The sequence below is a fragment of the Acinonyx jubatus genome, chromosome D1 (assembly GCF_027475565.1).
Source record: "Acinonyx jubatus isolate Ajub_Pintada_27869175 chromosome D1, VMU_Ajub_asm_v1.0, whole genome shotgun sequence".
Taxonomy (NCBI): domain Eukaryota; kingdom Metazoa; phylum Chordata; class Mammalia; order Carnivora; family Felidae; genus Acinonyx; species Acinonyx jubatus.
In genome coordinates, this window is record NC_069390.1 from 39,525,114 (window position 1) to 39,537,872 (window position 12,759).

Sequence of the window (12,759 nt, forward strand, 5' to 3'; positions counted from 1 at the left end):
ATGAATACGTCTGGGCAATGCTGTGTGTGTGTGTGTGTGTGTGTGTGTATACGTATATATATACGTATATACATGTATATATACACATATATGTATACATACATGTATACATATACGTGTATATACATACATATGTATATATACACGTATATACGTATATATACATATGTATATACGTATATATACGTATATATACACATATGTATATATACGTGTACATATACATGTGTGTATATATACGTATATACATGTATGTACACATGTGTGTCACGTATATACATGTATATGTATATATGTGTCACGTATATACATATATATACACGTATATATATATATGTATATACGTATATATATTACAGATACTTGCATAACACATACGTATGTGTGTGTATATATTAGAATACTCCACCGCAAACTTCTCTTAGAGTTTCACAATGCACATGAGCAGGCTCTCACAAGTGCTGCAGTGAAGATTCCCACTCAATTTTGTTGACTAGTACATTACCTAAACTTATCGACCAAAGCAACCTTCCTTCCCAGAGCACCTCCTATTAAAAGCTCCACTTTGGGAAATACCATTCCAGGTGACCGAGTTATGACATGGAATTTGTTAAACGGGGAACTTCAGCCCCAAGTCCCACTTTGCTCTGAACCATTTAGATGTTTTCAAGCCCAAATGGTGTTTTTGAATTCAATAACTTGCTTAGTGGGTTCTGTCTTTTTTATTGGCGCTTACAGACCCGGCTTCGTTTACATATACACACTGGGTTTGATGAACAAGCTGGAAGCCACTAGTTTCCTTTCCTCCTTCCTCTCAGCCCTGCCGAATTCAAATTCGTCATCCCATGGCTGACAACCAGGTCTTAGATGGAACTGAATGTTTATACTCTGTTGCCCATTCCTAAGAGGGGATCCCAATGGTTGGGCCCTTTCTCCGTGTTTTTCCCACTTTCTACTCTACCTCTCTGAGTGCACACAAGGCTGGTGGGTCAGTGTGGGGTCCGCTGGCTCCATTAGGACAAGTGGAACCCTGTGGCCAGCCCTGCAGCCAGGTCTCACTCTGCTGTGGGCCACCTGTGAGACACCCAGAAAATCTCTTTCCTCTGGGCCCCCATTTCCTCCTCTGAGGAGAAAGTAGGAGACCACGAAGGCCTCTATCAGCTACCTCAGCCTCTGTGGGCCTGTGGCGCTCAGTTTCCCAGAGAAGCAGCCTAAAAACACAGCAACGGTAAGTGTCCTCTCTGCGCACAACCTTATTAAAAACTGGAAAACCTCTTGAAATCAATACTTCCTTTGTTGAGAAAATATGTAGAAATATTTTGCCATTCAATGCGGGATACCAGTCCTAAAGAACAGTTATCGGAGGAATAAAAACAGTAATGGGGGTGGCAGTGGAAGGACGCCAGGGGCCAGCATGCAGGCTATGCCCCCTATTTGGGGGCACTCACAGAGGGTCTGTTTCATCAGCACTGCTGGTGACCAGACCCTCTCCAAAGCAGTGAATCCACTTCCTCCCCTCCTTAGGGCAACAGAGCTGAAGTAGAGACCTGTCAGGGGTCGTCAAGCAAAAGCCATGTTGTTTGCCCAAATATTTAAGCACAGCGAGGCACCCTTCTCAAGGAATAGCGGGAGCCCTCCAGAAATCCACCTGACAAGGGACAACCTTCATAAGGAGAGCAGTCTCAGCCTGCTGTGTTAACTCTTTCCTGCACAAAGGCCAGTACTCTCTCTGTTTCCGGATGGGTAGGTTAAGGCTCAAGACATATGCATCCAGGCACCTGTACACATTCAGGTACTCTGATAACTATGCTGGGCCTTTGTGTCCTCATGGGTAAAAAGTGTCCTTGTGAGGTGATAATAGAAACTACCCTACGTTGTTGTGAGGGCAAAGGGATAGTGTTTGTAAGTCTGCATATAAGGCATTTGGAACAGCGCCTGGTACATAGTAAGGACTCAATATGTGTTAGATAATATTAGCATTATTGGTCCAAACCACATGGGTAGTAACTGGCAAAGCGAGGCTTCAAAGCCTGGTCTGTTTCATTCCACCACATCTATCTTATTCTACCACATTATTGCTTCCAGAAAGTTCTGCTTTCTCAAGCCCAAGGCTTGTTTTTTTCGGTTCATGTGGTAGAAAGCATGGCTATGGAAGGCCCCCGTGTTTTACTCATTACTGTTCAGACGCTGAGAGAGAAACTGATTTCCTTCTTTTAGTCCCAACACCAAACTTCTTAGGGAAGGAACTGGCCTAGCCATTGTCAAGTGCTCACCCTGGGATCACTCATGTGGGCTCAGGGGGTGGGGTCAGGTAGCTCCTGCTGAAACCACATGGATTTGCAGAAGGGAATCCTGGAAAAGGGGACTCGAAGCACACAATCCTGTAACCGTGCCTTACAAGTGGGATAATTATATGCACCTCCCAGGATTACTGTGAGGATTTGATAAAGTACCATGTGCAGAATGTTGAGCACACAATAAGTGTTCAATAAATGAGTGCTTATTTCATCAGAAGTCTATATCTGAAATAAAAGCCAATTTGCCAGTCTAGCCTAAGAAGTCTCCTAGAAACAAAGACAACCAAACTCCCACTAGTTACGATGGGCCCCAGATCACCTTACATGTGTCGGCACTGGTAGTCTGGGTTGGGAAAAGGAACAGTGTCAGGGAATCATGAGCACAGAGGTAAGCTGGGACTCAAAACAGGTGTGCAGAAGTGGAAGGCAGACACAGGGCCAGTAGCCAGGGAACACAGAAGCGAGAAGTGCATGGTCCTTCATGTGGCCAGGAGATCAAACCCCAACTCCTGGATGGACAGAAACAAGAAGGCTCAGAAATTCTTTCACCTGCTACTTCAGAGAAGCCTTACCTTGGAAGGGATGAGCTACACTGGGACCAGCATTTGGCCCATTGGAATTTGTTTTTAATTTTTTTTAATGTTTATTTATTTTTGACAGAGAGAGAGAGAGAGAGGGAGAGAGACAGAGCATGAGCAGGGGAGGGGCAGAGAGAGAGGGAGACACAGAATCTGAAGCAGGTTCCAGGCTCTGAGCTGTCAGCACAGAGCCTGACGCGGGGCTTGAACTCACAGACCGCAAGATCATGATCTAAGCCGAAGTCAGATGCTCAACAGACTGAGCCACCCAGGCGCCCCTCCCATTGGGATATTTTTAATCTCCAGTGCTAAAACCCCCTTTTCTCAAGAGGAAACTCATCACTTTTCACAACGTGTGGGTCTCTGCCAAGTGGGTCTGGATGGATGAGGTCTTGTATCTTAATCCAGAAGGTGTGAGACACCCTGACATTCCAGCACCCTTCAGAGTAAGTAAAAGACTCAAAGATTTCAAGAGAAGAACGGCTTGTAGGGACTTGGATCTCTTCTTTCACTCAGCACGAAGCAAAAGGGCAGCCTTCTGGACTCAAGAACTGGGGGCAACAGGGCCCCTTCTTGGTGGTGTGCCCCTGAGTTTTAGGGGGCCTTCCAAAGAATAGAGAGCCATGGACCCAGAGCCCCTTACCAAAGGCAAGCAAACCTCCATCTTCCCCCTGACACTCAAGAGCGAGTCCTTGCTTCTCTAGGGGCAGACAAAGGTATTGAGAAACTAGCCTGGAGAACAGAGCACGACAGGAAGAAAGACACAGATGTTCAGAGAACAACACAAACATGTCTGATTCCTGCAAAAGCTAGCAAATGTGTTGTCCAAATCTATTGACTGGTCGCTAATGGATGAGATTCAGGCTGGTGGAAACAGCACTCAGACAAGCTGCTCTGTATTGACTATAATTTCATGAGCATGAGGTTCAATTAGCCATTGAACTAGATAAGGAAACGAAAGCTATTTGAGGCTTTGCAGCGATGCGGATGCCAATCGATGACCCAGACTGCCTCTTAGGATGACTTCCAATCCCCACACTTCCTTCCAACCCCCACCTGCCCACTATCCTTAAGGTAAGATGGCCTGGATCACTAGAATATCTCTCTGGCTGGTTCCACTGCCCCCATTCTCTCTCCCCCAATCTATCCTCCACACAGCAGCTGAAGTAATTGGTCTAAAAAGCAAATCTGATCATGTCACCCCCTGCTTAAAAATTTCTGATGACTCAGGGCATCTGGGTGGCTTAGTCGGTTAAGCACTCAACTCTTGGTTTCGTCTCAGGTCATGTGGCTTATCTCACCTTCACGCTGTGGTCTTGCCTAACAATACAACCACGTCTCTTGCCACGGCATTGTATAACTTGTTCCCACTTTCTCCAACTCTTGGAAATTTTTCACACAGGTTGATGGAGATAGTGCTATGTACTCACTAAAAGGCACTTCATCTTCCTCCCAGGGACATGGCTAGAAGTGATGAATGACGAGGCTCTCAAGGAAGGCAGAGTCATATACAGAAGGTGCCTGGGTCCCTGAATCATTGTTTGGAAGACAGCATCTAGAACCACCCAATCAGAAACACCACGAACAAGGAACAGTTTTATTGTATGACATCACTGACACTTGGGGACATTTGTTACAGCAGTCGGAAAATTCCAGCTAGTACACGGCCTGTTCTCTTGGCCAATAGGCCTTCGCAAGTGTGCGCTCTCTCCCTACAACCTCTTTCTCTTTATTTTTCTCCCCAGAAAATATCTACTTATCCCGTAATACTCTGGCATCACCTCTTCTGGGAAGCATACCTTAGTTCTCTAGGGTGAGTTAGGAGCCTCTCTCTGAAGTTTCCCAGAATTCTGTGCTTTTCTCAGTGCACACGGTGTACCTCACCCAAAGAATATGTTTTTTTTTCCCCTATGTTTATTCATTTTTGAGAGACAGAGAGAACAGAGCATGAGCTGGGAAGGGACAGGAAGAGGGGGAGACAGAATCCGAAGCAGGCTCCAGGCTCTGAGCTGTCAGCACAGAGCCCAACGCGGGGCTTGAACTCACTGACCGAGAGATCATGACCTGAGGCAAAGTCGGATTCTTAACCGACTGAGCCACCCAGGGGCCCCCACCCAAGGAATCTTAATTATCTCTTTCCTTGCACATCTGCTCCAGTAACTAGACTCTGGGCAGGGACTGTGTCTTGTTCATGCCTGCATTTCTGGGGTCCCTTCCCAGAGTAGAAGTTGAGTAAATGTTTTATGGACGAAAGACTGAAGTAGGTTAATACATAGATTTGTGAACAGGCTATTCTCTGATGATAACCTATGCCTTTACATAATGCCACCTCCCTCACTTGTGTGTGTTGAGGACAATGTGGGGACAGTCAGGTCAGCAGCCCAGGCTGTAGGGAAGCCCTTATAGCAAACTTGCTGGACCGCGGTAAGTGTAGAAGCCAGAGCTCTGGGTTCTCTGCATGTTGTAGACACAGGTGAGAGGCAAGACATATGTCAGGAAACATTGGCATGGTGTGAAAGGAGAAAGGAATGTACCTTCATTAAGCACCTGCCATATGCTAGACAATTTAAACATATTATTTCAGCGAGTCTGTCCTCACAACAACCCTGTAAGTTTGCTGTTATTATCCCCATCTGGCAAATAAAGAAGCAGGCTCAGAGAAGTTAAGTGACTTGCCCAAGGCCACACAGCTGGTAAGTGGCAGAGCTGGAATCCAAAACAGGGCCTTTCCGTCTTCTGAGCAGGGGCTCCACCCAATGCATCTCAGCAGACAAAAGGAGAAGCCAGACATGCCTAGTTTCTCCACGACACCCAGGGCCTGGGCCTCGTGTAGATATGAGGCCCGTACATCAGTCCTGGCCTGACAAAAAAGCTCAGAAGGCTTCTCCTAGCAGCGGCCTGTTGAACACGGACTGGAGGAGAGAGTAAAGAAACAGGCTGCTTTTCCCCGGGCCCAGGCTCTGTCAGGCAGGCCTGATTTGTATGACTGCTCCAGACGCTGCAGAAACAAACACTGGGCTGTTGGGTCAGGTTCCCCTGTTTCTCAGATGAAGGAGCCAGACCGGAGCCAGCGCATTTCTCAACCCCCAGGCAACCGCTGACCAGGCCTCCTGGGCTCTGTCTCCACTGGCAGCTGTGAGCGGCGCAGCCTCCTGGCTGGCTGAGCAGCCCCCGGCCCTGCTGGCAGGTAAGGGCCCAGGGTCCTGCATGCCAGGGACCTCCCCCTCTGTCTGGGAAGCTCGGCCAGGAGCCCCAGGCCCCAGTCAAGCCTTCGCTTGCCTCAACACCCTGGCAGCTGAGCAGAGGCCCCTGAATTGCTGGGGGGCAGATCGGGAAGGCAGAAGTCCTTGTGGGATGTGACTAGGGGGGGAGGTGAGTGGGGAAAGACTGGGAAGAGTTTGGGCGCCAGAATGAGCGCTCTCAGTGGCCAGCATCTGAAGAGGGGTACTCTGCCAGCCACTCTGATGGAGAGAGATAGCTCCTGCCCCCGAGGAGCTCAGAGTCTGGAGGGGGTGATGGACGCAGGGCAGACAATCTCAGCAAGGTGTCAAAGGGACTCAGCTTCTTCAGGCTGCACCCCTTATCGGCTATGTGGCTTTGGACTAGTGACAAACGCTCTGGGCCTCAGTTTTCTCGTCTGTGAAATGGAACTAATGATATCCACTTAAAAGGTTCGGAGGAGAAGCACATAAGTGCTTTTCTCATAAAGTACTTTGCTCATAAAAATGGTGCTTGCTACAGGATCTTGGCCCTTCCAGTTAGACGGACTGTGTAGAAGTCAGGGACCTGAGCCTTTATTTCTTTCACAGCACCCGTGGTTTCTTACTTAGTTTTCCAAGTAAGAGAGAGGTTGAATGTATATCCTGATGGGATAGAAACTGCCCTCAATAATAACTTCAGGAGATAAGTCTCCCTCTACTGGGCTTGCTCCAAGGAATCAGCCTCTTTGAACGGACCAAGAAGAAAACCACAAAACAGGCAACGACAGGCGGGAAGGGGGTCGCCAGAGCCTAATAATCTCCTAATAATGAGTCTGGATCGTCTAAACTTGATAAAACCTCCTTGAATAATCAAGGGCAGACTGCAATTGTGAGAATCAGTCCCCTCTAGACAGCACTCTCAGTCTGTGAAGCTCCATCACGAACATCATTTATGTCATCTGGGGGAGCCCCATCAATATGCGTTGAAGGACAGAGCCTTGCCACCGTCTCTTAATGCAAGGAATTAGGATCCTGATTTAACTGATAAGGAAGCCAAGGCTCAGAGAGGGGCATTAGATTTTGCTAGACAGAGATGGGTCCTGTTTGCTGCCACACCTAGTGTCCTTCACACCATTCCACGCCTGCCAGACAGACATATGGCGAACGGGGGTAGGCAGTCACTGGCCCTCCCTGGAGCCAGTCAGGACGTCCAACCGACAGAGCTCCTCTCAGTGTGCTGGTCTTGGGGATGGGTCTTTGAAGCAGCACGTAAAACTTCTTGCTTGTACCCCTACCCTGCCCGCCGGCAGGCGTGTTCCCCGGTGGGTGGGAACTGTGCAAAGACGGAAGGGGGCAACTGGCACAGCTGGAATGCAAACAAACAATGAGGCTGGTGAAAGATTGGCCCAGGTCTCTTTTGCTGAGGGAGGGTATATAAAATATGGAAATAAAAATTACACAACTGAGCTGTCTCCTGGGAAGATGATGGCTAATTAGATGTCTCACAGCACACTGGCTCCAAATCACAGAGCACTCTTCACTGGGGGTTGCAAACCCCAGCCACGAGCCGGGCACGATGCCCAGAGAGGCTCCCGGGACTCTGGTGGTCACCAAAACCACCGCTCAGAGCACACTTTCCAGGTGCCGTGCTCTGCGCTGGGGATTTGCATTCATCACTCACTGAATACAAGTCTCTTTCTCTCTCTTTTTTAAAGTGTTATTTATTTATTTATTTATTTATTTATTTATTTATTTATTTATTTATTTATTTTAAGAGAGACAGAGATAGCACAAGCAGGGGAGGGGCAGAGAGAGAGGGAGAATCCAAAGCAGACTCCAGCCTGACACGGGGCTCGAACCCACGAAGCCATAAGATCATAACCTGAGCCGGAACCAAGAGTCGGACGCTCAACTGACGGAGCCACCCAGGCGCCCCCTGAAGACAAGTCTCCTTAAAAGCCCGAGAGTTAAGTGCTCAAGCGTCCTCATTTGCTAGAAGAGGAAGCAGAGGCAAGGGGAGGTTATCTACGCACCCTGGTCTTGCTGGAGAGGTGAAAGGTGGTCACTGACTCTAGAAACAAAAGGAAAGACAGCCCTAAATCCGTAACGGAAGAATTGCTTTTGCTTTCTCTTCCATGGGCATTTTATGAGGTGACACAGATGACAAATCCTGGCTTGTCAGAGCTGGAAAGGCTCTCGCACAGCATCTAGGCCCATGTTTTACAGAGTTTTCTTTTTCCTTTTTTAGCCACGGGACACGTTGTCTAGCTGCAATCTCGAGTGGAACCGTAGTCGACGAAACAGAGCGAGGAGCTGCCTCGCCTCGCGTTCTTGCCTTGCTCTCACCATCACATTTTCCTGGAACCCTGGGATTCCTTAGAATCCAGTCTGAAAAGCACTGTCCGCATTCAATTCCTGTACCTCATGCGTGGGAAACAGAGATCTGGAGAAGCTAAGGGATCTGTCCAGTGTCAAAAGGCCAGGAAGCGGTGGAGGCACAACCAGCCATCAAGCTTCCTGGTGTCCAGGTCAAGGGCTTTTGGCTGGGCCCGGCAGCCTTCCCTGCTCTCACCTACTATGCAGGTGGGTATAGCTATAGGTGATGCAGATACTCATCGTGTACAGACACAGAGAAAAGAAGATAAAGGCATATCATTTATTGAGTGTTCTTTGTACCGGGCTGTGTGGCTGTATAAGGGGCCCAGAGTTGGGGGAACAGGGGACCTATTCCTCAGGAGCTCACAACAGAGTTGGGGAGACAGACAGGGGCTCCCAGGGCTGCCCCACAAACCAGAGGGTGGAGGAAATTTTATCCAAAGTGCCCATGACAGCCCATGAGGAGTACAGAATGGCAGAGAGTCCTTCAGGACTGACAGGGGCAAGGGCCTTTGAAAAGGGGATACTTGGACCAGCAGAGTCGGGATCATTGATGGGACCAAACAGGAGAGGCTCGGAGAGCAAAGGCCAAGAGGCAGAGAAGCGCCGGGTATGACGGTCAAACCATCCAAAACAGATCAGCTCAGCCTCTGCCCTGTCCCCTTTGCGAACAGGATTTGTCCTTCCCACCGTAGCCCACCTTGCCTTTCTGGGATCTGTTTGGGGGTTTAGCCTCTTTCTTTCCAGCAACTGTCCTGAAGATGGGAGGGAGAAGAAGGAGAGAGCAGGAAAAAGGAAATTAATTCTCCCAGGCTGTGTGTGTGTGTGTGCATGTGTGCATGTGTGTGTGTATGTGTGTGCACATAAGAACAAAATACCACTGATATTAAACACTACCTGAAGCTACTTCTCCCTTCTTTTAGAGAGCCACAATTAACCATGGGGGAGTTGTTCTAACATAGATTTATTATTAACATAAATATTCTTCTTATTATTCTTATTCTAGGAAAATGCCTTGATGGCCTCTCTGGTCCCTGGCCTGGAAGGGGAAGGAGAAACAAAGAGGAGGCTAAACTGTTCTACCTGAAATGACATTTGAGCTTTGCTCCCTGGAAGCCCCAGAGGCTGGATGGGTGAAGGCTGGGTCGTGGAGCTGGGCAGGGCTCAGAAATGGAGTGTGACAAGGGAAATGAAGACAGAATCCCAAAACGGAGTAGGAGATGCACTCTATGGGGGACAGGACACAGCCACCCTCTTTCTGGGAACATCGAGCTGTTTTTGCCTACTCCTGTATTTCCATCAAAGGTCTGGTGGCCCCGGGAACCTCATGTCGATGGCTGGTGGAATGGCGATGGGCAACAGGAGAGGGAGCTCGAGTCTCCAGTGCTGAGAGTGAGCTCAGGAAGACAGAAGCATCACGGATGGAAGGGGTGAACACCTGGGCGTGCTGGGGAGACGGGGTTTCTCAGAGTAGCGGGGACTGGGCACGCGCTGTTTGATTTGGAGGGTCAAGCGATGGATGCTGCCAGAAGGCTAAAAGGTGAGGGTGTTTGGCGTACCTGGCGATGTGTGTGCATGTTTCCAAGATGCATATTTACATCAGTGTGTTCATGAGGGCCGCTACCTGTGTGGTCGTGCAGGTAGATGTGTGTGTGAGTACGTTAAGTATGGAAATGCAGACATACCCCATATATGTAGGAGTACGTGCATAGGGGGCCTGGACTTCAGGATGTGTGGTTATGTGTGTACAAATGAATAAAGACGAGCAGTGGCCATGTGGGTGTGGATGTGAGAAGGCCTGTGAGCGCGGCTGTGTGTCACTCCATGTGCGTGTAGGGCTGTGGGGAGATTTGTAAATGTGCAGACCCTCTACTCTGTGTGTGTGCACAGATGTGCCAGGGACCCAACAACCTCTGCAGCGTGCCTCCCTCCCTTTGGGGTCCGGCACAGCCGGCGAGGCTCCGCACAGCAGGGAAGGGGGAGTAGATGTTCCCGGGCGTGCTTGCCCCAGAGTGCTGCTCCTTGCCCAAGAACATTCCCACTTTCCCATTCCTGGGAAGGAACATAATGTCCACTGGCTCCTCTCCTGCCCGATGAGTCCAACTCCCTTGTCTTGGGCTGCAAGGCGCTTCCTGACCAGGACAGGGAGCATCCAGGGAGCCAAACCCCGGGGGCAGAGTGGGAGGGAAACATACCGGCTCCAAGAGTGTCAGCAACAGGAGATCTTCCCGGGGTGATTAAAGTAGCCATCATTTATTGGGTGTTTGCCATGCGCCAGCCCCGTGCAGAACATTTCACATGAATAAACTCATTTAAGCCTCCCTACAGCCATAGTTGCTAGGGATTACCACGATCTCGTTTGGGCAGATGAGGACACTGAGGCTCAGGTGAAGGAACTTGCACAAGATGGCACAGGCAGAGCTGAGACTGGAACCGCCGAGGTTCCTATACCCCTCAGCCAGCCTCGCCTTTTCCAAATACCTTGTTAGAACTTGAGGTCCTACTATGTGCCAGGCCATGCGCTGAGCCCTTTCATATCATAAATGACACATATCACGCTTTCCATTTATTATCTTATTTCACCTCCATAACTACATTATCAGGTGGATGTGATGCCCATTTACAATTAAAGAAACTGAGGAACAGAGAGGTTGAGTCACTTTCTTAAGGACACACAGCTTGTAAAAATTGGAACCAGAACTTGAACTTGAGCCCATGTCTGTAATAAATTAGATTATCACATTTTAGACCCATGATATTCTCATGAAGTAGGGAATATTTAGCCCAGGATCAGAGACAGGGCACAGAACTGCTATGTAACTGAGTAAGGAGCAGAGACAGGATAGGAACTCAGGTCTGCGGGAACATCGATGTGCTTCTGTGGATGGACATCTGAGACTGAATTATAAGAATACGGTCAGGCATGTGCACGCGCGCGCGCGCGTGTGTGTGTGTGTTGGATCTTTCCGTCTTTTTCCTGCCACCCCAACCCTTCAGCTCTAGCCCTCAGGGTCCCAGAGAGGCCCTCCTCCTTCTCACTCCACTTGTCTCTGTCCCTCTCCCACCCCTGACTCTCCCCTTCTCAGATTTCTCATGGCCCTCAGACCACATATCTCCTCACAGAGCCTGGTTCTCCTCCACCCAACTCTAAGTTTTTCAGCTGATTTTTCTTTGTCCGGTCCCATCTCCATGTCAGATCTTGAGCTCCCCATCATCACGGCTTAGCGTGGGGCTAGGCCCATGGTAGACACTCAGACAGTACTCACTGCTTCTCCTGATGATAAGGGTGAGCCTTGAGTCACCAGGGGCCCATCCATCCATCCATCCAACAAATATTTGTTAAACAACTACTATATCCCAGGCACAGTTCTAGATATTTGTTTACATCAAAGAATAAAACCTAACAATAATACCTGCTCTTATGGGTCTTATCATCGAAGAAGGAGAGAAAGACAATAAATGATAAATAAGTAAATTACAGAGTATGTTAAAAGATGATGGCTAACAGAAAAAAATAGCACAAGGTGAGGAGAATCCAGGGCCCATGGAGAAGGTGATCTTTAATCAAGTCTTGAAAGAGGGAGTGAGTTAGCCACGTGGATATCCATGGAACAATGATCCGGGTGGAACAGACAGCAAGTACAAAGGTCCTGAGGTGGATATGTGCCAGTATGGCTGGAGTGGAATGACCCAGAGGAGAGTAATAGAGGAGCAAGTCAGATTGCGCAGCCACTGTCCCGACTTGGATTTGGACTCTGAAGACGAGGAGGGCTTTAGAAGTTCCTCTTCCTCCTCATCCCCACCCCAGATCTTTGTTTTGCTGTCTTTTTATCATTCAGGTCTGAACCAAAGCCGTCTCCTCAGGGAGGCTTGTCCTAGGACCACCTTATCTGAGTGGCACCCCGCATCTCACCACTCACTCTTTATCACAACGACCACGTTTCATCTTTTTCACAGCACGTGCTGTTCTGGAAGTTAGCTAATATGGGTTTCCTTGGTTCCTGTGTTTATTTTGTGTCTTCATCCACCCGAGTGAAAGTTGCCGGAGAGCAGGCCTTGCGTCTGTCTCGTTTCGTGTGGAGTCCCCATGGCTAGGGGAGTGCCTCTCAGCACCAGAGTGCTATATGGCAATGCAGCATGTAGCGAGCCACCCCTCCTAGCGGCCCATTAACAGCTGCACGTTCCCCAGTGAGGCCGGTTACCGGCTCATAAACCTGGCTCCTGTTGGGAAGGCAGGTGCGTGCCTCCTGCAGAAATTCCATCCTGCCCCTCCTGCCCGCTAACACCCCCTAAAGTTGAATATCGGGG

At 49.0% G+C, this 12,759-nt stretch overlaps 1 long non-coding RNA gene across 1 annotated transcript; it reads left to right on the forward strand.

The window, feature by feature from the left end:
• The first annotated feature begins 5,624 nt into the window (after positions 1–5,624).
• Positions 5,625–11,379, forward strand: LOC113603440 (uncharacterized). Its single transcript, XR_008290432.1, has 3 exons — positions 5,625–6,062; positions 8,324–8,658; positions 9,458–11,379. It is a non-coding gene; the product is annotated as an uncharacterized LOC113603440 (long non-coding RNA).
• Positions 11,380–12,759: the final 1,380 nt, after the last annotated feature.